The sequence below is a fragment of the Lycium barbarum genome, chromosome 4 (assembly GCF_019175385.1).
Source record: "Lycium barbarum isolate Lr01 chromosome 4, ASM1917538v2, whole genome shotgun sequence".
Classification (NCBI taxonomy): Eukaryota; Viridiplantae; Streptophyta; class Magnoliopsida; order Solanales; family Solanaceae; genus Lycium; species Lycium barbarum.
The window spans coordinates 81,015,685-81,040,193 of record NC_083340.1 but is presented as its reverse complement, the minus strand read 5'-3'; the positions used below and the strand labels follow the sequence as shown (position 1 = coordinate 81,040,193).

General features: G+C 38.3%; 1 long non-coding RNA gene and 1 pseudogene across 1 annotated transcript; both read left to right on the top strand.

Annotated features, from left to right (window-relative positions):
* Nucleotides 1–23,426, top strand: LOC132636108 (pleiotropic drug resistance protein 1-like; annotated as a pseudogene).
* LOC132636109 (uncharacterized) lies at nucleotides 5,776–9,018 on the top strand. Its single transcript, XR_009581021.1, has 3 exons — nucleotides 5,776–6,714; nucleotides 7,431–7,481; nucleotides 8,684–9,018. It is a non-coding gene; the product is annotated as an uncharacterized LOC132636109 (long non-coding RNA).
* Nucleotides 23,427–24,509: the final 1,083 nt, after the last annotated feature.

The following is a 24,509-nucleotide window of genomic DNA, read 5'->3' as shown; positions in this document are numbered from 1 at the left end:
TTACCATTATCTCTTATGTACACTATAGTATCTCTTTTGAAAAATTAAAGAATGAAACCTAGATGGATGTGATGATCTCCAGTGTTCTTTTTGAAACATCTAATTTGTAAGTAAATCACATAATTGACGTTTATGTACTAGTAAGTAATAGTAGGTATATCTTTTTAAGTCCACTTTCACCACACTGCAACTATTCAGCGCAATGTTGGAAGGTAAGCATACATGTAATAATAGAAGGCAATATCGGATTTCAAGTATGTGACAGAGACAGAAACATTTTTTTTGACACTGTTTCAAAGTAAGTTCAAACAGGTCATAATGTTACCATGTATTCAGTTGGTTAATATGATAACTTTGACGCAGAGATGCTGGCAGAGTTGTCAAGGAGAGAAAAGGAAGCAAATATAAAGCCAGACCCTGATGTTGACATGTTTATGAAGGTGAAGATTAACACTTTGTTTCTGTTGTAAAAATTTCCCAATATTAGCTGACCTGTTTTTTAATATATGTCAAAATGACTTATTTTGCAGGCAACATCAGTCCAAGGGAAGGAGCCCAATATCATAACAGATCATATACTAAAGGTCATTACACTCCTGCCTAAAGAACTCTATTACTTGCAAGCATTTATCACCTATTTACTAGTATTAACTCTCAACAGATATTGGGTCTTGACATATGTGCTGAGACACTAGTTGGTGATGAGATGATACGAGGGATTTCTGGTGGACAGAGAAAGAGACTCACCACAGGTAAAATAGAGGAGCCAGCCTACTGTGATTTCGATACAATTTAACACCTTTGACTATGTTGATTATTATAGTAGATATTATGTGGAGACATGCTTTTTTTTTAGTCAAAAGGTCGAGGTTCAGCTTGTAATCCTTAGTGGACTACCTTATGTTACGTTTTATTCTAGCTAGTATCATAGTTAAGGTGGACAAACATGCAAGATAAAAATATCGTGAAAGAGAGAGTTGGGAAGAAGGAAATTTGGAGTTAAATTGATCATCTTGAGTTCCTATTTGTGAGTGTCTTTTATGTTTACCAATACGTAAGCTCGAAACAAGTGCTGAAAGTATCCTATCTTGCTTTCACGACAATATCTTTTAAACTTTTGCCTGTCATTAATCCATTGCGTTTTAAGCTATTAAATTGCCATGTATAGGAAATGTTTCTTTCTCTTCATTTCATTGTCAATTGTTGAAGCCTTCAACGTTTTACCCTTCTTGTCACCTGTGATTCAGGAGAGATGATGGTTGGACCAGCAAGAGCTCTATTTATGGATGAAATATCAACTGGATTAGACAGTTCAACAACCTTCCAAATTGTCAAATCTATTAGACAATCCATCCACATTCTTAAGGGAACTGCTCTTATCTCGCTCCTTCAGCCTGCACCAGAAACTTTTGGCCTTTTTGACGACATAATTCTTTTGGCGGATGGGCAAATTGTGTATCAAGGTCCACGTGAAGATGTTCTTGAATTTTTCGAGTATATGGGGTTTAAATGTCCTAGGAGAAAGGGAGTAGCTGATTTTTTGCAAGAAGTAAATCTCACTCTTCATTACTATTTTCTACTTCCGTTTTCCTTTTTAGGGGAAACCTTAAAACCATAGTACTGACTCAACCGTTAAATTTCCTTACGTAGGTGACATCTAGGAAAGATCAGGAGCAGTACTGGGCAAGGGCAGATGAGCCGTACAAATTTGTTTCATCCAGGGAGTTCTTTGAAGCATTTCAGTCCTTTCATGTCGGACGCGAACTTGCAAATGACCTTTCTGTTCCTTTTGACAAGGCCAACAGGCATACTGATGCTCTAATCACCAAGAAGTATGGCGTTAAAAGGATGGAACTTTTGAGAGCTTGCATCTCTAGAGAAATCCTTCTCATGAAGAGGAATTTATTTGTCTACTTGTTCAAGATTATTCAAGTGAGTTGGCCAGCAAACTTTTATGTTGTCCTTTTGTTTATCAAAGTGGTAAAAGGGGGACGATTTATATATACCTCAAAGTTTAGGGAATCCAATAGCTTATATTATTACGTTGGTTTAGTGTTTGGAATAGTTAACAAGCAAATTTTGGCTATACCCAAAATGTTGATTGAATTGTTACTAAGCTGAGAGTGCCTGATATTACAAGGTATTAGCCTGATGTTCGTGTTTATACAAAATATCCTGATGGACTTCTAGTGCCATGTTAGTTTATGTTTTATCTAATGCAATAGTCCGGAGCAAACATCTAGGTTTTGTAGATGCATTTGAAACAACTATTTATATACAATTATTTGGAGCTTTGAACTTCTAAGTTTCTTGTGTTCCTGATTAAGCAGAATTTGAAGGCCTACTAATGCTGAAAAGTGCGGTTGTAGCAGCCAAACATAGAAATACAATTTCCTTTATTTGAGATTGCAATGCCTGGACTTGGTTATCAAATTGGAGTAACAATTAAAACTAAAGAATCTCGAGTTATCGCATAAATGCAAACTAAGTGTAACACTTTGGTCATGTCATTTCAGCATCTGTTATTGGCTTTTATAACAATGACACTGTTCCTGAGAATCAAGATGCCCAAGGACACAGAGAGAGATGGATTCATCTTCATGGGTGCCTTGTTCTTTACAATCATTGCCGCTATGTTCAATGGGTGCTCAGAGGTTCCTTTCACTATCTTGAAGCTTCCAGTCTTCTTCAAGCAGCGCGGCCTTCTCTTCTTTCCTGCATGGGCTTATACTTTGCCTGCATGGATGGTCAAGATCCCAATCTCAGTTGTAGAGTCTGCCATTTGGGTTTGTATGACATATTATGCAATAGGATTTGATCCTGACATCATAAGGTAAATAGATCAACTCTTCCTGTAATATCAGTTTTCTAGCTTCTGTAATGTTCGATCTGGACGTTTGGAATCTAGAATTTTAATGCTTTTCTTGTAAGATTCCTGATATATTCTGTAACTTTGAAAGCATACTTGCAGAGACTATCTCAAGTTGAACTAAGTTTCTGTTTTCATTTGCAGTTCTCGCAGTGAGATTATCTTATATCTTTTGAGGCTTTGGATTCTGATATTTGCAATCTGAATCTATTGCATATCAATTTTCCTTATTTTCTTTGTTAAACTGATTGTGGAAAGAAACAATTACCATGGCAGGTTCTCCAAGCAGTTATTGCTGGTGATATTGTTAGGTGTGGAATTGGCCAAACAAGTCAATTCTTTTGTTCACATAGTCGTGATGTAAGCGCTTACCTCATAATAGTCGTGATGTAAGCGCTTACCTCATCATAGGAAATTCATTCCTATAAATAGGTAGCTTAGGGTTCATTTGTAAGACATCACCAAGATCATTTGCTATACACATCCCAAAGAGAGAAAAATCTAAGAGAAATACTCTTAGTGAAAGGCCTAAGTAAGAGAAGGTCTTTGAGAGAATTTTTTGTGGTAAAATTCTTGAGTGTAATTGGGATTGGGGTTGTGAGGTTGAGTGTTGTAAACACTTGTAATATTTCTTCTTTAATAAGATCTGCAGCAGCAACGTGGACGTAGCTCTCACATTGAGGGTGAACCACTATAAATCTGTGTGTGCTATTTATTCTTCGCTTACATCACGGCGTAAGTAGGTTCTGTCTAAGGAGGTTGGTATTTAAGTGGTCCAGCTGTGACCCTCCAATATTTCCTGGGAACTTGCTTACAAAGGTCGGATTTGGGATTCAAATCCTAACAACTGGTATCAGAGCAACAGGTTGTGTTGTGATTTAGAAACGATGGGAGGCGAAGATGGTACGACGCACGGCATCGGTAAATTCGATGGTACAGATTTTGCGTTATGGAGAATGCAAATTGAAGATTATTTATATGGCAGAAAGCTTCATGAACCTTTGAGTCCGAAACCAGAGGAGATGAAGCAAGCAGATTGGGATCTCCTCGACAGACAAGTTCTGGGAGTCATTCGACTGACGCTGTCGAAGAACGTTGCTCACAACGTGGCAAAGGAGAAGACCACCGCAGATATGATGAAGGTATTGTCTGACATGTATGAGAAACCTTCGGCAAATAATAAGGTATTTCTCATGAAGAAACTATTTCATCTAAAGATGATGGAAAATGCTCATGTTGCTGCACACATAAATGAATTCAATACCATTGTAAATCAATTGTCATCGGTAAAAATTGATTTCGATGATGAAGTACAAGCTCTAATTTTGTTGGCATCCCTACCAAATAGTTGGGAGCCAATGAGAGCAGCGGTTAGTAATTCTGTCGGCAGTGACAAACTAAAGTTCAACAATGTTAGGGATCGTATCCTTGCTGAGGAGGTGCGCAGGACAGATTCGGGAGAGGCATCGACGAGTTCTGCTTTTAATGTTGAAAACAGAAGCAGAAATTATGACAGAAACTACAACCGAAATAGGGGCAGATCGAAGTCAAGGAATGGCAGGGGTCAATCCAGACCAGGACGAACACATGAGTGCTGGAACTGTGGAAAACCAGGTCACTTCAAGAAGAACTGCAGGGCGCCAAAGAAGGAGGACAACAAGGGGGCTGGAATCAACGCTGCTACGGAAGACATTGGCGATGCGTTGTTGCTATCGGTTGACAGCCCGATAGACTCTTGGGTGCTTGACTCAGGAGCGTCCTTTCATACCACCCCACATCATGATATAATGACAAACTACGTGGCTGGGAATCTCAGCAAAGTTTATTTAGCCGATGGAGAGCCGCTAGACGTTGTTGGCACGGGAGACATTAATTTGAAGATGTCAAATGGATCCTCGTGGAAGATTACAAAAGTTAGACATGTTCCAAAGCGGATGCGAAACCTGATTTTAGTAGGTCAGCTTGATGATGAGGGATATGATCTCAACTTTGGTAATGGGTCTTGGAAGGTGGCGAAAGGTGCTATGGTAGTTGGCCGAGGAAAGAAGATTGGCACTCTCTACATGACGGATAGCTGTCGTGATATTGTTGCTGTGGTTGACAACACAAAGAAGACAGATTTGTGGCATTGTCGGCTTGGGCATATCAGCCAGAAGGGGATGAAGCTGTTGGTGACAAATGGCTTAATTCCGGAGCTGAAAACGGTGGACCTTCATACGTGTGAGAGCTGCATTCTCGGAAAACAAAAGCGAGTAAGCTTCTCAAGTGCAGGCAGAGAGTTGAAGGTCGAAAAACTGGAATTGGTGCACACAGACGTGTGGGGACCTACCACTGTACCCTCCCTTGGAGGATCACACTACTACGTGACCTTCATTGATGATTCAACCAGGAAGGTATGGGTTTATTTTATGAAAAATAAATCCGATGTGTTTAGTGTATTCAAAAGATGGAAAGCCATGGTCGAGAATGAAACAAACCTCAAGTTGAAGTGTTTGAGGTCCGACAACGGCGGAGAATACACTGATGGTGATTTCAAACGGTACTGTGCCGATAATGGGATCAAGATGATGAAGACTATTCCTGGAACGCCGCAACAGAATGGAGTAGCCGAAAGAATGAACCGAACGTTGAACGAGCGTGCTCGGAGTATGAGAATACACTCTGGACTGCCCAAGACATTCTGGGCAGATGCAGTCAATACCGCGGCCTTCTTAATTAACCGAGGACCGTCAGTTCCCTTGGATTTCAGAATTCCAGAAGAAGTCTGGAGTGGTAAGAAGGTAAATCTTTCATTTCTGAAAGTGTTCGGTTGCTTATCATATGTTCATAATGATGATACGGCTAGAAGCAAGCTTGATCCAAAATCAAAGAAGTGTTACTTTATTGGCTATGGTGACACCGAACTTGGGTACCGATTTTGGGATGAACAAAATCGGAAGATCATCCGAAGCAGGAATGTTGTCTTTAACGAAGAGGTACTGTACAAAGACAAGCTGCAAAAGCATTCAGAATGTCAGGACAAAGAATCGGAAATAGTCGATTTGAGGGACTTTCCGGCACCTGAGCTGTTACACCCCGTACTTCGAAGAAACACTGTTAAATTTGAATGTAAGAATGTCGAGTTACGACTAGTTAAAACAACTTTGGAGTATGAGGAATGAGACATTATTAAGTATATTGTTTAAATAATGGATGATTATGATCTTGTAAGTCGTCATCGGGAAAGAGTATTTTAAAACACAAGAATATGGTCATTATCATGTATAATAAGTGATAAATATCATGTATGGAGGGTTTCGGAATATTTCGAGATCGAGCAAGTTGAAGAAAATAAGTTCGACGAAAATTTGAGAAATGCCGGACAAATTTTTAGTCAACTTTGGAGGGGTATATCTCTATGCATATTTGGAGTTTTAAGGCGTTTCAAAAGCCTAAAATGAAGTTCGTCAAGTCTAGTTTATGATTCAACAAACCACTCATCGATAGGACGTCGGAGTAGAGAATTATAGACGCTACAAACTGAACTGTCGCGCAGAAACAGCACTGCTACAGTACGCTACAGCACTGCTACAGTACTGTAGCTACAGTGACGCCGTTTCAGCCCTTATAAAAAGGGGCAAAACCCCATTTTTATCATCTAAAAACTTCTCAAATTTTCCAGAAAATTCAGCAACAAAAAGGGGCCTAAATCTCACATAAAAGTGAGGATTGTGAGTGAAATTTCAAGCTACGAAGTACTAATCGAAGTCCGGGCAACGCATAATCACGAATATAATTTTGTTTGGAGTTAGAGGAGCATGGGAACAATAAGATGTTGAAGGATTTGCTACTTTCATAAAAACAAGGTAAGAATCAATTCTTTTTTCTTATGTTATGAAGGTTTGTTTGTGTTGTAGTATGTAGAAATGAGTAGAATTTATGGAAATATGAAAGTTTGCAAAGTGGGTATGTATATATATTATATATGTAGCCATGGGTGTATATATGTTGTATACATATATGTGTTGAATTTTAAGTTGTATACTAGTTGTGGTTATTGTGGAATTTGTATTGGAAATGGAAGTTGAATGAAAATTGGATGAAATTGGAAAGAAGCCATGTTGGCCGTGTGGTAGATTGTTGTTGGAGATGAATTAGTAAGTAGAAAATGTGTTGGAATGGTTTTGTTGCATATATAAGAATTTTGGATTGAATATGGAAGTTGATGGAATTGTTGAATATTGAATATATAGCTTGGAATACTTTTGGTTTATGTTTGAATGGTCTTATATTAGTATGTGAATATGAAAATATTGATATCGGGTTGTAAGTGCAAAGTTGGATTTGGAATTGTCGCATTATTTGGAAAATAAGACTATTTACGCTAGAATGCGTTCCTAGTCGATTATTGATGTTGTATATATTGTTGTTGGTATGGTTGTTGTTGTTTTAGCCGAGTTTTAACCTCGGGGATGATATATATATAGGGGAGATGCTGCTCAAATTTTTATAGACAAGAATTGGTTAAGGTTGAAATTTTAAGTCTTATGAATAGTAAATTGGTAAATGTGACCATTTGTAGGTTTTGGACGAAACGGGATTTGAGTTTTGGCAAGCGTAAAGGGCAAGAAAGGTATGTAAAGCTATCCCGATTCTTCTCTTGGCATGTCCTAGATGTACTAGGCTTGGATTTACGCCTCGGGGAATATTCTGTCCATCGGAATCCGCGTTTGAAATCGTCTGTTTTTCATTCAATAGAATTGAATTCCTTAAGTATGCTTTGATGAAAAATTATGAATTTTTTTCCCAAATTGCTTAGGAAGTTATGGAATGTCCTAGAACCTTTGTAGGTGACCCCATAAGCTTAAAAATACGTAATTTGAGCCCACCGCTTCATTGGTTCCGAGGTGGGCCCACTATTTCCAATTTTACCCTTTATGTGTCTATGACTTGTCTTCGAGCGTTTTGGTTAGAGATACTCTAACTACTCCTTTATCTACTAAATAAAAACTATTTTAAATATTTCATTAAGTCTTATAAATTGTTTTGAATCTTGAAAACGATCTCGGATAGATTATGCCTCCGTAACCCGTTATTACATCTAAATTTACTTACTATGTTTCCGTCCGATTTCATTGATTTGATTTGACATTCGATATGCCTCATTGAGTCTCTGGAAATATATTTATGGTATTTTTAGTGCATTTAGTTTCTCACTACTCCGTTCGTGGATGCCTCAATGTTTCCCCCACTGAGCCCGGGCCAGGATATGTTGTCAAGCGTGATCCTTTGCATTGTTCGCCGTGCCTCGATGTGAGGGGGCAGGTATACGCGTACATGGGTTTGTGGAGTATGCTGTGCCATGTACGCTTGTTCTGATATGATCTGATATGGCCATCTGATATGATATGCTATGTTACGGGGTTATTCCCCTTTTCTGATCCTTATGTGTTGTGGCACCAGTGTCGGGGGGTGACCACGTTCTGTCTGCCGAGTCCCTTGGCAGGGGCCGGATATGATATGGCATATGTTTTTGTACATACTCTTCATGTTTTGAAAATATGCATTTGATACTCTGGACATCTCACTCACATTTCTGTACGTTCTGTTCCGGTTATGATTTTGTTCCGTAATGGGACCAGGTATGACATACATTTCCTGTAAGTACTATTTATGCTTTATGATCAGCATTTTGCTAATCTGGATATTCCGTTCATTTTTCTGTACCTCCTGTTCCGATTATGACTTTGTTTACTACGTTCCATGCTTTACATACTCAGTACATATTTCGTACTGACCCCCTTTCTTCGGGGGCTGCGTTTTCATGCCGCGCAGGTACAGACTACAGATTTGCTGACCCACCTGCCTAGGACACCTATTCTGCTATTCTGGAGCGCTCTTTTGTCCAGAGCCTATACTCTGGTACAGTCTGCTGCTGTTGGATATATGTACGCTATTCATGGGTACGACGGGGCCCTGTCCTGTCTTATGTTTCTGTTATGTTCTGTAGAGGTCTGTAGACATACATGTGGGTTCTGTATATGTTTTGGGTTGCTATGATTTGTGATAGCCTTATCGGCTTCCATGTGTTATATATGTTCCTCTATGACACTAGTAATGTCGACTGACTTTTATATTTATATAATCTGCTAGTCTGCTGGTTTGGATTATTGGGTACGTTTGGGTGTCCAGCACGGACACTAGTCACAGCCTACGGGGTTGGGTCGTGACATGAGCCGCAGCCAGGTACAACCGAGGCAGAGGAACAAACAATCCGAGAAGGTGCTGATGAAAGTGCTGATTCTGAAACAAATGAACAGACGCCAATCACAGAGCTGCGTAGATCATCCAGGATCAGGAAGCCGCTTCACAGGTACTCTCCATCCCTCAACTACATTCTACTCACTGATAGAGGGGAGCCGGAATGTTATGAAGAAGCAATGCAAGTCGATGAATCGACTAAGTGGGAGCTGGCAATGAAGGATGAAATGGATTCACTATCGGCAAATCATACATGGGAATTATCCGAGTTGCCAAAGGATAAAAAGGCATTGCAAAACAAATGGGTTTATCGGATAAAGGAAGAACCCAATGGAAGCAAGCGTTATAAAGCAAGGCTGGTTGCAAAGGGATTTCAACAGAAAGAAGGCATTGACTATACGGAGATCTTCTCTCCCGTAGTCAAGATGGTGACTATTAAAACTGTTCTTGGGCTGGTAGCAAAGAAAAATCTACATCTGCAACAGATGGACGTGAAAACTGCATTTCTTCACGGTGATCTAGACGAGGAAATCTACATGCGACAGTCGGAGGGATTCAAAATCAAAGGAAAGGAGAATCTGGTGTGCAAACTTCAAAAGAGTCTGTACGGACTAAAACAGGCTCCAAGACAGTGGTATTTAAAGTTTGACAGCTTTATGAAGAAAGCTGATTTTTCAAGGTGCGAGGCAGATCACTGCTGTTACTTCAAAAAATTTGAAGACTCGTACATGATACTGCTACTCTATGTCGACGACATGCTAATCGTAGGAGCAAACCTACAGGAGATTGATCGGTTGAAAAAAGGGTTATCGGAAGAGTTTGCAATGAAGGATTTGGGAGCTGCAAAGCAAATCCTTGGGATGAGAATCGACCGAAGCAAGGAGGGCATCAAACTCTCACAAGAAGAATATGTGAGGAAAGTTATCAAAAGGTTTAACATGCATGATGCCAAGCCAGTCAGCACTCCCTTGGCTGGACACTTTCGGTTGTCAAAGGATCAGTCGCCGACAACTGAGGATGAGAAGAAGCAGATGGACAAGATACCTTATGCATCTGCAATCGGTAGTCTTATGTATGCAATGATATGTACAAGGCCAGACATTGCACATGCAGTGGGAGTTGTCAGCCGATTTATGAGCAATCCGGGAAAGCAACACTGGGAGGCTGTGAAGTGGATATTCAGATATCTGAAAGGCAGCTCGAGTTCAGCTCTGTATTTCCGAAAATCAAAAACAGGATTGCAAGGGTATGTTGATGCTGACAACGGTGGTGATATTGATAGCAGAAAGAGCACATCCGGGTATGTTTACACCTTCGGAGGTACTGCAATCTCTTGGGTTTCCAAGTTGCAAAAGATAGTAGCTCTCTCTAGTTGTGAGGCTGAGTACGTTGCTGTGACGGAGGCCACAAAGGAAATGATGTGGCTACAATCTTTTCTGCGGGAATTGGATCAGGACCACGAGGGAAGTGTGCTATATTGTGATAGCCAAAGCGCCATTCATTTGGCAAAGAACCAGGTTTACCATGCTCGAACGAAGCACATACAACTCCGGTACCATTTCATTAGATCAGCTTTGAAAGATGGAGCGCTGGTGCTTGAGAAGATCGCAGGGAGTCAGAATCCAGCAGACATGCTGACAAAGGCAGTGACGATAGACAAACTGAAGCTATGCTCAACTTCAGTTGGCCTGCACGAAGTATGAAAGTAGGAAAGAGCTGCTGCATCGATCAAAGTGTGAAGACAAATTAAAATTAGTCTTCAAGTGGGAGATTTGTTAGGTGTGGAATTGGCCAAACAAGTCAATTCTTTTGTTCACATAGTCGTGATGTAAGCGCTTACCTCATCATAGGAAATTCATTCCTATAAATAGGTAGCTTATGGTTCATTTGTAAGACATCACCAAGATCATTTGCTATACACATCCCAAAGAGAGAAAAATCTAAGAGAAATACTCTTAGTGAAAGGCCTAAGTAAGAGAAGGTCTTTGAGAGAATTTTTTGTGGTAAAATTCTTGAGTGTAATTGGGATTGGGGTTGTGAGGTTGAGTGTTGTAAACACTTGTAATATTTCTTCTTTAATAAGATCTGCAGCAGCAACGTGGACGTAGCTCTCACATTGAGGGTGAACCACTATAAATCTGTGTGTGCTATTTATTCTTCGCTTACATCACGGCGTAAGTAGGTTCTGTCTAAGGAGGTTGGTATTTAAGTGGTCCAGCTGTGACCCTCCAATATTTCCTGGGAACTTGCTTACAAAGGTCGAATTTGGGATTCAAATCCTAACAGATATGTGTTGACCAGATGGCTTCTGGATTATTTCGCTTGACAGCAGCCGTCGGAAGGAAGATGATAGTTGCAAACACATTGGGATCTCTTGCATTACTTCTCGTTCTTGTAATGGGTGGATTCATAATGTCTCGAGGTGAGAATTTCTTCCTCAAAAATTTTCAGCTATGATGTCAGAAAAGATCACAGGTTTTAGACAGTGCTGAATAGTAACTGAAGGTAGAAATTTGTGACACCCACAGGAACTGGCCTAACACACTGATATAGTGTCGAACAGAATAATGAAAACGTAACGACTAATACCTATTCCATATCTTATACTAGTGCTGTCATCTGATCAAAGAATCATATCCCGCAAATTAGTCTCTAAAGTTAACCAGAAAATTGGGTAGTTTTTCTGATCCGGGTTGCTAAGCATGGAGACAGGGAGTACTTTTTTGCATTTGGTAAGAATGCTGATAACTGTGCTATTTGTCTGCAGCTGATGTACAAAAATGGTGGTTATGGGGTTACTGGTGCTCTCCTATGATGTATGCACAAAATGCCATTGCTGTAAATGAGTTTCTCGGCAAAAGTTGGAGTAATGTAAACATCCTTCTCTTGCTTTGAAATTTCGTAGTGAAGAAGCACAAAATTCCACCTTTTAAGTTCAATTCACCTGAACTAGTGCTACTATTGCAGGATGCTCCTGGCTCAACAAATACACTAGGAGTTGTAGTCCTAAAGGATCGTGCAATTTTTCCTGATGCATACTGGTATTGGATTGGAGTAGGCGCACTGCTAGGATACATTGTTTTGTTCAATTTTATGGCTACGTTGGCCTTAACTTACCTCAAACGTATGTATTATTTGTCTGACTCGAGTTGCACTCCCCTCCATCTATCAAGTTAACATTCTGTGGAAAAAATATCATTCTCTTCTCTTCACTTCTGAAAACTGAAATTAATATATTCTATGCAGCGTTTGGGATATCTCGTGCAGTTTTTCCTGCTGAAACAGTTGCTGAAAGGAACACAAAGATACGGTTATCAACAGGAGGTACTTCTTTTACATGATCTCAAATTTTGCTGTGATTTTCTACTTATAAGGGGGTTGAGTTATTTCCTTCAATGATTATAGTAAAAAGATCACCCTACTTCTCACAAAGGTTTCTCTCCTGACTTTGTAAAGGTCATGCTAACATATTTATGTAAAGAGAACAAATTAACTTATTGGTACACAAATTTCAGGAGAGAAAGAAGCATTCCAATTACTTGTTAATTGTCTTGGACTTGCTAACTCTTGGAGTCCCACATCGGTGGGATAATGGCACTTGGTCTTCTTATATGGTCTTGGGCAGTCCTCCGCTCATGAGCTAGCTTTTGGGGTTGAGTTATGCCCAAGGTCTATTTCTTTACACTAACATTTGAGTTGATGAGCAAGATGGATTACATGATTTGCTCAAAAGATGGCGAGTTTATATTCAGTCAATCTTATACAAACTAAAGCCATAGATTATGCATGAAAAGGCTAAATAACATCTTAGGTTGTTGGAAAATGTTCAGTTACCTAAAAGCAAATTGAATGGGTTAAAAGGATTTCAATTTTAAAGAAAAATGGTTTATGGTTTAGTCCACTCTTCAGCAAAAAAATGGCATAGGGATACACGGGCTGCTTCATAGAAAACAGCTACTTTAATCATGCAGAAATGCAAAATGATGGCCAAAGAAATGCACCTATTCGAGAAGCCAAGTCAATCAAGAAGGGAGGGATGATTTTACCATTTCAACCTCTTTCACTAGTTTTTGATGATATCAGATATGCAGTCAATGTGCCTCAGGTACATAAAAAAGTGATCCCTTTGTATTTTTGCTTATTACTTTTGGAATTATCCTTATTTGGTTTTCATGGAGAGGTCACAAAATTAGCAAGTGATTGGGAGAGGGGAAAGGAAGGATGGTTAAGTGGAAGGAAATCCTGACCTTCTCATATGAGAGGTAAAGAAGTCACTAGAAGTCTATAACAAGTATGATTATTTCCCCAGCGTAATTCCACCTTCCGCATGATCGAATTATCGAGCCAAGTAGGTTAAGCTATGTTATGTGGGGTTAGCTTAGTAAATAGGGTTCTGTTATCCATTCCAATGTACTTTACTTTCAATTTTTGGGATGTTCCGAATATATAACTTTCAATAATTTAAATTTATTAAACTATTCACAACTTTATCTTTAATGTGAATTTCTTTGTTTCAACCACTACTTTGATATTTTCTTTCATCATGACTCATATATCATGTAAGTCAAATTGGCTTCTTACACTGTGTGCGTAGTCGAGCACAATCACATAAAACATAACTGAGGGAGTACTAAAAAATTCAGAATGGTCACTGTATTCAGGTAGAGATCCTATCACCAAATGCCGCAAATATCACTCTACTTTTATAGAGATAAATGTTATCAAACTACACGCTATTCAAAAAAATTCTGTTTCTGTTTTTGAATATATTTGTTGCTTGCAGGAATTGAGTATCTTTTAAAGAGCTAAAAAGTATCTTATGCTAAGAAGTAATGTTATATAACTAATGAGATTAGCTACTAATCAAGTATCGGATGGACAATTTATTAAAATAAGCACATCTATATCGGGGATGTGGGAAAATAGAGACATTATAGTTTTGCTTATAGAATAAATTTGAAGTAAAACTGAAAGCTTCTGTGAAGTACTTGAAACCAATGCACCTTTTGGGTTCATATATACTCAAAATCTGTTACTCTCATAGGAAATAAAATCTCGAGGTGTTTGCGAGGACCGGTTAGAGCTTTTGAAGGGAATTAGTGGTGCTTTCCGGCCTGGAGTCCTTACAGCTCTAATGGGTATTAGTGGAGCTGGAAAAACCACTTTGATGGATGTCTTATCTGGTAGAAAGACACATGGATATATAGAAGGAAGCATAACTATATCAGGATATCCGAAGAAGCAAGAAACATTTGCTCGAATTGCGGGATATTGTGAACAAACGGATATTCATTCTCCTAATCTTACGGTATATGAATCATTGCAATTTTCAGCTTGGCTTCGGTTGCCACAAGAAGTTGACAGCTCAACCAAAAAGGTATTCGTTTATTATGTCAGACTTCATTTCTGACACATGCATTCTTTTATTCTTGGTCTTCCTGAACGGTGAATTTTTTGTCTTAAATGTTCTAGTTTTTCCAACCTTCCCTTGTATGCTTTCAAAATTTCGCATATTGGTGTGACATTGCAGCAGCCTCATTTTAGAAATATCTACCTCAAATTCCCTCAGCCATGCATTTGATTCTACATTAGCAGAGCAATTTTTGTATGCTATGCAGACTAGATAAAATGGAGAAAGTCACCATCCTAGCTTTCAGATCAATACATGTGATAATGAAGATCGTTTAAAGGTTATAAGACCTATGTTCCAAATTCCTAATAAGTTACTCCATTTGTCCCATTTTGTATGATACACTTTTCTTTTTAGTTTGTCCGATAAAGAATGACACCTTTCTCTTTTCAAAAACTATTTAATCTTAACATCCCCTTTCTCTCCTTAATGACATGACGTGTTGGGACCCACTTGATATAAAGCTTCATTCTTTTATAAGGAAAGGTAAAAGAAAAGCCGTGGAACTCTCACTACCACTCATTAAAAAGGGACACTTTGCATATATTTAGCTTACACGTCAAAAGTCTTCTTTGCATATATTTACCCCAGTAATGCATCTTCACATAAAATGAGATGGAGGGAGTACTGATTATTATATTCTCTATTAAAATTATTAATTTTCCTTACAAGATCATGCATAAAATCAGCTTAGAGAACCGCCTATTATTATACCTTCCAATTCTTTTCTTTTTGTTATTCTGGAAAATACTTGTCTCTTCAAATGAATTATATATTTTTGAAGGATAACTAGGTGACTGAGGTAGATAACAGGATATCCTGTAGTTTGTATAGATATTAGGGTAGGTATTGCAGAAGTGACAAAAACCAATTATATTTTGGTAGTCCAATGAATATCCAAAGGTTGAGTGGTAACAGAAGTCTGTGCAATATTTACATTGCATTCTAACATATTAAAATGAAATATTTTTAAATGTATCCAGATGTTCATTGAAGAGGTTATGGAGCTTGTGGAGCTAACCCCACTGAAGGAAGCACTTGTTGGATTGCCCAGTGGGAGTGGCCTTTCGGTTGAGCAGCACAAGAGACTTACTATAGCTGTTGAGCTTGTTGCCAATCCATCTATAATATTCATGGATGAACCAACCTCAGGCCTCGATACTAGAGCAGCTGCCATTGTTATGAGAACAGTTAGAAACACAGTTGATACTGGTCGAACAGTCGTATGTACGATCCACCAACCGAGCATCGACATCTTTGATGCATTTGATGAGGTCAGCATTCCTTTTCTTCCTTGGCCTTTACTAGTACAAAGTACAGTTCCGTCAAATTATTTGTGGTGGATTATACCTGTTGATTTTAAACAAATTATAGCGCAGCAGCTTAAGGTTCAATGTCTTGTCATGGTTTTTTATTTTATCCAGTGAACTATTACTAAAGCTTTAGATGCTGTCAAAGCTGTGTAGCTAACACTATTGTTGCTAAATGAGAATATTCAAAAAACAAGTAATATTACCTTGTGGCAGAATGTAGATTAGCTTAATATAGCTAAGCATTTTATATTCTTTGCTAAATGAGAATATTCAAAAAACAAGTAATATTACCTCGTGGCAGAATGAGATTAGCTTAATATAGCTAAGCATTTTATATTCTTTCCTTGGACTTTATCTATTTTCTCCATTTTGTGCTTTTTTCTAAAGGGAAAGATCAATCAAGACACCAATTGTCACCATATCTTACGAACGTATCTGTTTGTCATCCTACTATCCATATATGACTTGTAAAATTGTTTCTGCAATTAACCACAGTTGGTCCTTCTAAAACAAGGAGGTGAAGAAATCTATGTCGGTCCATTAGGCCACCATTCGTCCCAGTTAATCAAATACTTTGAGGTAGTGTATGAGCACTGATAACAAACTCTTGACTTGCTTACATTTAATCCCATCTCGCAATGAACTAAAGTTTATATATGATTTGCCTTTCCCAGGGAATAAACGGAGTACCTAAAATCAAGGATGGTTATAATCCTGCCACTTGGGTGTGAGGTCACATCTAAAGCACAAGAAGCTGCCCTTGGCATTAATTTCGCAGCACTATATAAAAGCTCAGAACTATACAGGTATTCTTCGAGAACCAGTTATACATAGAATCAAACGGGAATAGTGAGAATCTCTTAGAAATCAGTCAACTATGCCTAAATCGAAAACTAGTTGGAGCTATAGCTATGTGAATCATCTATATTGGTTCCTCTCTATTTGGAGCCATTTCATTTTAATACTGGTAAATAATTTTTCTTTTTGCAAATTAGGGGTTGTCTAACTCTTATACTTATCTATACACAAACATACAAATCCCTAATCAGATAAAACTCTTGAAAAATATCAAACTTAATGTAAGTGTAATATCACCATTAAAGTCTTGATTCAATTAGTTGGTATCGCATGAATGAATCCCCAGCTGATCTTATGACTATTTGTACACTGCTTATATTCCTTCCTGTCATGCCACTAGAACGCTTGGCTCTGCCAAAAAAACACTTGCAATCAATAAAAACAACCACCATGCATTGATATATCAACTCTGCACACTTTATATGTAAATCGGAATACAATATAAGCATGTTTGCGCTTTCAACGATGCAAGAATTAAACTTACCGGATCCTATGAATTATTATATAAGCTAGGCACAAATGAGTCCCTTTTAGGCAAAAAAGGGTTCGAATTGTAACTCAAAGTGCTACATTTCCCTTTACTTATGAGCACATTTTCCCTTACTTGTGAGCTTAACTAATTCAAGGAACATCAACAATCTCATGCTTGATTTACAGCTTTCAATAAATTTAACTACTTGATTTATAAAGTTTTTTTTTTTTTCCCGAGGAAATCACATAGTTAAGTATTCGGATGTGGTCTCAGTTAAAGGGCTAATGTGGTCTCAGTTAGGCTCTACTTATTTTCTCTGTGGTATAAGCTTCAGTTGGTAGGAAGCACCAGGAAAGGATTCAAAACCACAGAATAACTGTTATTCCCTCCGTCCCAGTTTAAGTGTCTTAGTTTGACTGACACGGAGTTTAAGAAATATAGGGAGACTTATATCTTGTGGTTCTAAAATATTCTTTAAATTTTGTGGTTTTTAAACTTGCATTTATGGTGTTTGAATTGTCAACTTACTAAATATAGAAAGAGGCACTCTTTTTGGGACAGACCAAAAAGAAAACTAAGACACTTAAATTGGGACGGAGGGAGTAATGTTTTTCTTAGGACCACCAGATTACTGAATGATCGAATGGGAAAGATCTTTCACAAGAATATGGAAATTTTGGAATATTTGAAGTCTTGCTTGTGAGATGTAACATGAACTATAGTTGTGGTGGTTAAGATCACCTATTGTTTATCAACTTCATATTCCTCGCTTTCTTTTCTCTCTAGCAGTTCTCGTGCTTTTAGTTAAGCTCAGTGAATTTCCTTTAATATCCACTACAAAACTGCCATGACGAAATGTTTTCTATTGTTGTCATATAAAGTCTGGGATTGAGGTGAGGCTAATTGAAAAATGTTCAGATCAATCCTTAAAAGTTCAGTAACTTGCCTAAATGTTCAGTAAGGTCAAATGATAAAAATATGTTCAATACATAGCAGAGTTGTTTTTGAATTGGGATGGTGCTACATATCCATCTTGTTCTAATCATTACTGTTTGACGAATATTCAGAAACAATAAATCTTTGATCAGAGAAACAAGTATGCCAATCCCCGGTTCAAAAGAATTGAATTTCTCCTCTAAGTACTCCCGGTCTTTCTTCAACCAATGCATGGCTTGCCTTTGGAAACAGCATTGGTCATATTGGAGAAACCCGTCATACACTGCTGTCAGAATTCTTTTTACGTCATTCACTGCCCTCATGTTTGGAACAGTTTTTTGGGATCTTGGTTCTAGAAGGTATGTAAAGCATGAAGGAAAACCTATTTTTTCCTCTATGCCCTAAAACCACAAGTCAAAATTTCATTCCTCAAATCTAACGCAATTTCAGGAGAAGGCAGCAAGAACTTTTTAATGCAGCAGGTTCCATGTATGCATCTGTTCTATTTCTTGGTATACAAAATGCTGCTGTAGCACAGCCAGTTGTTTCCATTGAGAGAACAGTCTTCTACAGGGAAAGGGCTGCTGGCATGTATTCAGCCTTTCCATATGCTTTTGGTCAGGTAAGAATTTGCATTAATGAACCTAGACTTGGCCACTCCAAAGTCATAAGGCTTTGGATGTAGGTATATGCGACATATATCTGTTACACCACTCCTTGCATGATTTAACTCTCTTAAACAAATATGGATCTCTTAGAAGAGGAAGGAGATGAAAAGTACAAATCCATGGCTTCATGTTAATGCACCAGTGCTTCCCATTACATAACCATATGATAAGTTTAACCTAATATTTCTAAGATTATCTGTGAGGCTTAGTAAGGACTCATTTTTCATAATAGATTTCTAGTTCAGGAAATTATATATGCCATGATTGGATGGACCAAATTTGTAATACACGGGCAAAGTTGTTTTGCTTCAATGGGATGTGATATCTTCTAGCTAGTTTTTGTACCGGATCATGTCTTACATTGTTGTATTCTGGTACTTATACTTCAACCTTGGAGTAATGACAACTTACTGGTTTGCAGATTGTCATTGAGCTTCCTTACATTCTTGTTCAAACAGTTGTGTTTGGAGTGATAGCATATGGCATGATAGGATTTGAGTGGACAGTAACCAAGTTCTTTTGGTATCAATTTGTCACGACCCGTCTAGGGGCCGTGACGAGTACCCGATACTTGTACCGATCACCCCTTGTCTATCGTTTTACCTTTACCTCTTAGCAAGCCATGTAAACAGAGCCATTTTTTTTTTTTGAACATTAACATTAGCGGCGTCATTCTGAACATAGACTAATAAACTTCGTTATCACTTATACATCAACATTAACATGCCAAAAAACCATATATCTAAATGTACTTAACTGACTGTACATAACTGTCTACGAGCCTCTAGACGTAGTACACTTATACATAGAAAGGGCTGAGTACTGCCATGCCCGAATATATATACACAAAATAGTACCAAGGAAGTGAGGCTCCGGAATAACTGGAGCACTGTCAACACTGCTGGTAGAGCTTCTAAGGATCAAATCCGCCTGTCTGCTGACCTGCGCGGCATGAAACGCAGCGTCCACAAGAAGGGACGTCAGTACGAATAGTGTACCGAGTATGTAAGGCATGAATAGTAATATACAGAAAATATGAATCATGTATAATGACATAAGAGAGTTACAACACATGTCCTGGGATAGAAACATAACCTGTACATATATATACCCTTGGCAGGTGCTATGCGTACTTAGCTTTCCTTTAAGAATCTTTCCTTGTTCATATACATATACATATAAAATAGGACATCTCATATTGCCGAGGCGTCGGCAGCCGATCCATTTAACCATAAATATACACATCCCGCGTCCGGGACGATATCATATCATGTAATGCCAACTGATCAGGTGGATATGCGTTCATAACGCTCTGCCCTTACCTCTATTTTCCCCGTATACACATGCATATATCATGTACATATATCAGCGTCTATAGCGCTCTAGCTCTTTTATCATATACATATACGTGTGTCGTGTAGGTACATCAGCGTCTATAGCGCTCTAGCTCTTTCGTCATGTGCATGTTTTAAAAAAATATATACACATATCTTACATACATTTACATGTCTTATATGCATTTACGTATCCTATATACATATGTCTCATTGGCACGCAGGAAAGCCCAAAGAAGAATCATGTAGTCATCGGAGTGACGTAAGGTCGGTGACCTCCAATTATATTATAGAATACTCGTGATCGCTTTGTCTCACCTTGAAGGAACGAGTATTTTAAGGTGAGACTACCAACGGGGAATAATATTAAAGTAAACGTAGAATGAAATCGGGGCATCATAGATGACAGTTCATACACTTTGAAATCTTTTAGAAAACAAAGTCATAGCTAGGAAATATAAATAAGATTCAAAAATTAGTTTATCATTTTCATGTTTACATAAGATACTTAGCTTAGTCATCTTAGTCATAGAGTCGTTCCGGTAGTACGTATCATAGGCATATTCTCTTATCTAACATCATTGTTATCATTATCGTCATGGAAGTGCCCTCGTTAGAGGAGTCATAGTATTTATCATTTGGTATCGAAATCGGGATCAAAGGTTCCCTTTGGATTCACTTCAAGTAAGTCAAGCAAGACTGTAAGGAAAAATCCGAGAGTAGCGGGTCCACCTCGGGCCGGATGGGGTGACGTATATGATTTACATATATTACGTGTCATGTCATTACTTGTGAGGGTCCTAGGGTAATCGGGTCCCACTTATGCAAGTTCTAAGGGTTTAAGAGGTCTTTCCATCATTTGCACACTTTCTAGTTCAATTCTATTGAACAAAAAGTGGAAAACTTTAGGTGCGGATTCCGGGGGCTAGGGTTGTCCCCGAGGCTCGTACCCGACTTATTACATCTAAGACATGCCATGGAAAGAAGAGTGAAGCCTTACATACCTCTTTCCGCTCCTTTTGCTATTCCAAATTCACGTCGCAATCTCGTCAAAATCTGCAAATTGGTCATGTTTACCAAAACTCTTATTAGGGTACTTAGAGTTGAATTCTTAAGGAAACATTTGGCTACCGAAATTTCGGCAGCACTTCCCCTATAAATACTCCATCCCACCAAGTTCAACTTGGCTAATTTCAATCAACAACAATCCCGGGAATTCAAACCCGGCCAAAATATCAACTACAATTCCAACAACAACAATACTAACAACTTCCATATTCAATCAACTTACTACTTCTTCCAAAAACTTTCTAACTTTAATGAAAACAATAACAACCTCATAATCTATATTCCAACAACATCATACTAAATAAAATTAACTCATTCTCTTCCATTTTTTCACCATAACCACACGGCCAACACCAACATACACACTACAACTTCTCAAAATTCATTCAACTTCCATTTTCCACATATCATTCACAACAATAACAACCAAACACTAATTAAAATAATTGAAGCATGACTCCTACACATATATACATACACACGGCCATGTGCTATATTTCTCTCCTTCATGAATTTCATCCATTTTAGCATACTACAACACATATAAACCATATATAACACATAAAACAAGATCAAAACTCACCTTTCTTCTTCAACTTCTCACTTGACTACAACTTGACAATTTGTATGATTTTGAATTTTTCGTGCTCCAACAACAACTCCACCTTGTTAATCACCCTTTACTTGGTAGAAAATGATTTTTGAAGAATTTTTATCAATTTTTCCTTGGAAATTTGATCTTGGCCGAAATGGCCTTCAACTTTTCTCCTTCTCTTTCTTGTTCTTCAACTTCTTGAATATTCTAGAGGTTGTGTGATAAAGATGACTTAGTCATCTTATTTATTGACCAAATTTTATGTAATATGGGCTTGGGCCATAACCATGGCCGGTTGGGCCTCACAAATTTGGGCCTTATTATTTTTTTTGATTTTTTTGGGCCAACTCGGTTTGGTCCCGAGTTGGGCCTAGCCCACTGACATTTCGACCTTAAAACGTTCATATCTCCTTGTACCGACGTCACCTGGGGACCCACGACCTATGGTTGGAAAGCTAATTCAATTATCTACAACTTCTAGTTCTTGGTACTTTTCCAAATTCCAAACTTATAATACCGTTTTTTCCCCTTGAAGTCATATCACCCGAAAACGTTTTCTTAAAATATTCGTTTGGAGGACTTCCACTTTGATTTGGCCCAAGGGTCCTTCTTGAGTTGTGTTTAAATTCTCATATGTGATTCATATGAATTTTCAGATGTCCCAAAAAAATCTCGATGTGTGGGTCCCATCTCAGCAAATAATCTGACGTTCAAAAATACGGGATACAACACAATTCTTCATGTTTTTCACCTTGTTCTACTTCACACTTTATGGGATGATGACAATAGCTGTTACTCCAAACATGGGTGTTGCTGGAATAATCTCTAATTTCTTTTATGCAATGTGGAATCTCTTCTCGGGTTTTATTGTCCCAAAAACTGTAAGTTCACCCCTTTAATACTTTCCCCGATTCAGATCAGCAATATCTTGAATCCAAATGAATCTCATTCCTCTTTTCTCTTGCAGAGAATTCCACTGTGGTGGAGATGGTATTATTATATATGTCCTGTCTCATGGACATTTTAGATTAGTTGCTTCTCAGTTCAGGGACCTAACGGATGAACTTGAGGATAATGAAACAGTCGAGCAATTCGTGAGGAGTTATTTTGGATTCGATGGTGACTTTCTGCCATATGTTGCGATCATCATCATTGGATTTTGTGTACTCTTCAGCTTCACTTTTGCCTTCTCTATCAAGGCTTTTAACTTCCAAAGAAGATAAAAGCATTCTAAGATGTGATTTTGAAGGAGAGAAGCGAAAGCGGTTAAAACCTCTCTTGTTCGGTCACCGAGAAGTCGGACTTAGCTTAATTGTATGAAAGAGGGTGCCTAATTCTCTGCTTCAATTTCACGGACAATACATCTTTCAAGTACAGTGCTTGCTGCTTTTGAACACTTGTATCTTATACAATGTTACTATTAGAACGTTTTTACTACTTATTCTTCATGTTGTTACTGCTTATTCTTTATTGTTACTAGATTATTTACTGCATAGGTTGTTATTTTAGTTTCCACTATTTTAGGAGTCCATCATAATCTTTTCCTTGATTTCTGGTGTAGTTCCACTGTAGGCGAAGACTTTGTTAGTTTGTTTTTTGTATTGTAGACATTGAAATTTTAATTGACATAATCCATACGAAATTTGGATTAAATTCTAAGTTATTGACATGTTGACCAAGTCATATTTTGGTTAATAAAATCATATTAATTATTTAAGTCAAATTTACATGACTTGAATGAAATCCAAATTACATTTGGGTTGGTCCATCAAGTTGACAAGAGAAGCCCAATCCATGTTCTTCAAGTCCAAGACCAAAATACCCCAGGCTCTAGCTCACACCTATATAAAGGGGTCACATATCCCATTCTAAGGAGAGATTGAAAGTTGCATAGCATCTTGACTAGAGGCAAACGAGAGCAAGGACATTCACATTAGTCTTCTCCAAAGGTCTTCAACAAAGAGAATTAGAGAGACGTCTTCCCTCAAGAGCAATACAAAGTGCTGCTCAAAGTTCTTCCATGATTCAACACATCAACAGAAGTTCATCCTTCATTCGAGAAAGACGCTACATTGGCCCTCGAATCAAGGCGACCAACACGGAGATTAGAATCAAGGGATACATCCAGAGTTGTACTCACAATTAAATAATCAATAAAATGATTTTTTCTCACATTTGTTTTATGATTGCAGTTATTTATTTTCTGCTAGCAAAATTTATTGCGAACAAATTTTTAGCACGCCCAGTGAGACCAACTCTGCCCTTCATCTCTTTATCTGCAAAATCAAATCTGCAAATTCTCAGATCTGCTACTGTGATGGCCTCGGAGAAAAGCTTTGATGTTCCATCCACAAGTGTTATTGTTGTTGCTTGCCTAATGACTTGTAGCATGTTCAAAACTAGTGGTTTGGAGGAATCGAAGTGTTTCATCTCCTTGGAGACGTTAGACAAGAACAAACCGACAATGACGATAGCAAGATCTGGGGGCAACACCTCATTTTCGTCGTCTGGAGAAGTTTCTCAAGCATGCTCTAACTTCTACGAGTCCGAGGATTTGGTGGATTCTTCAACTTCTAACGTGGTGAGTGCCATGATGACTAATGCGACCAATGCAGAGGAACAACTCGCAGCGATGATGCAGACTATTGAGGCGTTGAAGAAATCCGTGAAGGACAAAGACCTTCAAATAGCCCAATTGATGAACAGGTTGGAACTGTACAGCGCTGATGAGTCAAGTCACATCCCA